Source organism: Hipposideros armiger, unplaced genomic scaffold (genome assembly GCF_001890085.2).
Source record: "Hipposideros armiger isolate ML-2016 unplaced genomic scaffold, ASM189008v1 scaffold_950, whole genome shotgun sequence".
In the NCBI taxonomy this organism is placed as follows: Eukaryota; Metazoa; Chordata; class Mammalia; order Chiroptera; family Hipposideridae; genus Hipposideros; species Hipposideros armiger.
This window is the reverse complement of record NW_017732300.1, coordinates 570078-571952: the sequence shown is the minus strand read 5'-3', so window position 1 is coordinate 571952 and position 1875 is coordinate 570078. Positions and strand designations below refer to the sequence as shown.

At 47.0% G+C, this 1875-nt stretch overlaps 1 protein-coding gene across 1 annotated transcript in view; it reads left to right on the top strand.

The window, feature by feature from the left end:
- Window positions 1-1630: 1630 nt before the first annotated feature.
- Window positions 1631-1875, top strand: part of LOC109375438 (protein FAM163A) — a 69630-nt gene continuing 69385 nt past the window's right edge. The window contains exon 1 of the mRNA XM_019630828.1: window positions 1631-1714. The gene's annotated coding sequence lies outside the window, so the exon portion shown is untranslated. The remainder of the gene's footprint in view (window positions 1715-1875) is intronic.

Below are 1875 nucleotides of genomic sequence, written 5' to 3'. Positions count from 1 at the left end.
CCGAAGCACAGTGGGTCCCAGAAAAAGAAGAATGACTCACGACAAGAGCCCTGCCGAGTGCCTCAATCTGTTTCTGTGATTTACGATCGCCTTTCTTCAGTGACGGCCCCCACCATTTGGTCCAGACCCACAGGGGCCATGGCTGACATTTTGGCAGAGACAGGGACATAAAACATCTTGAATCTGTCCTGGGCTCACGAATCACCTTTCTTCCCTGCAAAGTTCTCATCTGCTTAATTATAGATGAGAATTCTGCATCTGTGGCTAGAAACCAGGGCCAGGTGTAATAAAACCTGAACAGGAACGGGCGCCCAGCTTCCAAGGACAGTCAACACCGAGGAATCCCACTGCGAACTTTCCCAGGCCTACAGGGTTGATGAAAAATGCCAGTCTTCCCAAGTATAACGTTTTCTCAGATTCATGAATGGCTATACTAACAATGTCTAAGTAAATAACTGCTAATAGAGCTGGGTTTGAGGGGTGACAGGAAAACCAAAATCAGCTATCAAGGTGACCTGCAGAAATCACTTCCCATCTGTCTCCATTCCTCTTTCTCTGAAACAATAGGTAGAGCGGTTTGGTTTGGCCCTGTAAGAGGTAGGCGAGAGGAATGAATGATCTCTCAAGGTTCTTCCCATACTGTAAAATCCAATGTTTGGGGAATTTTCATAGCTAATAACACACACATTGTACAAAATTTCCAAAGGCTCCACAGAAAAAAGGCTCCTCCCACCCATTTCCCTTAATCTTCCAGTTTCTTATCCCAGGGGCAACGCTGCCTGGCGCTGTCCTAGGTCCTGGGGATGGAGCAGTGAACAAAACCAAGTCCCTGTCCTCCGTAAGCTTACATTCTAGTGTGAAGAGACACAAATAAATGTGGCGGCTGATAAATCCTATGAGAAAAATAAAATAGCCTGAGAAGGACCAGCCTTTGAGGCTCACAAGAAGACCATGGTCAGCTCCGTCAGATGCTGCCCAAACGTTAAGTATGGAGTAAGATGTAGTGACGTGTCTCCTAGATTTCCCAACATGAAGATTGAATGTGGAGGGTAGGGATAGGTGGTCCGTTATAGTGGACCAAAGAATGAATGGGAGGTGAGACCCTGGAGACAATGTGAGCTCGCTCTAGAGGTTTGCTGTGAGTGGACAGAGGAACAGGACAGCAGCTGAAATGTCGCCCAGGTTAAATGAGATCGTGCTGAGCCCAGTGCTGGGCACGGAGTGGGCACATGGCTATTAGTATCACATGTCCCATCCCTAGTCCTTTCGATGTCTATTCAAAGTTCATTTTTTAGTACAAATGTTTTCAATCTGCGATTGTCTCGTTCAAGTCCTGGGAAGGTACAGTGATTCAGAGAGTCACCCACAGTTATGATTATACCTGTGGCCGCTGTAGACAAAGTTCCTTTTCCAGGACTTGTAAGTGAAAGGGCTTTGTGTTGTAAGTGGCCAGTCGGGTGCGTTTGGTGTTGGTTGGATGTGGTCCCGTGACGGCTCATTTCCGCCTGAAGGAGTGCTCTGGAGGCTGCTGCCAGGGACCAGATTTCAGGCAGGCAGTGATCTTTCACTTTTTTCTCTCTGCAGCTCTGTGTCACCTTCAGCTTGATCACCATGCAGATGTGAGAGCGCCCAGGGCATTTCTTGTTTCTTCTAGACAGGTTTTCCAGCATTCCCACATTTTCCTGTGACAGTTTGGTAGGCATGGTGTTGGCAGGTATGTGGTTTGTTTGCTTGTGGTCTTTTGTTTGCTAAACGTCTGCCACATAGACCCATTCCCCCAGTTGTCACTATTTATGATCATTTAAATGGCCAAAAACTATCCACAGGGAAAAAAGACAAAGCAACTTAGGTAACCCACAACCAAGGTAAGCCATC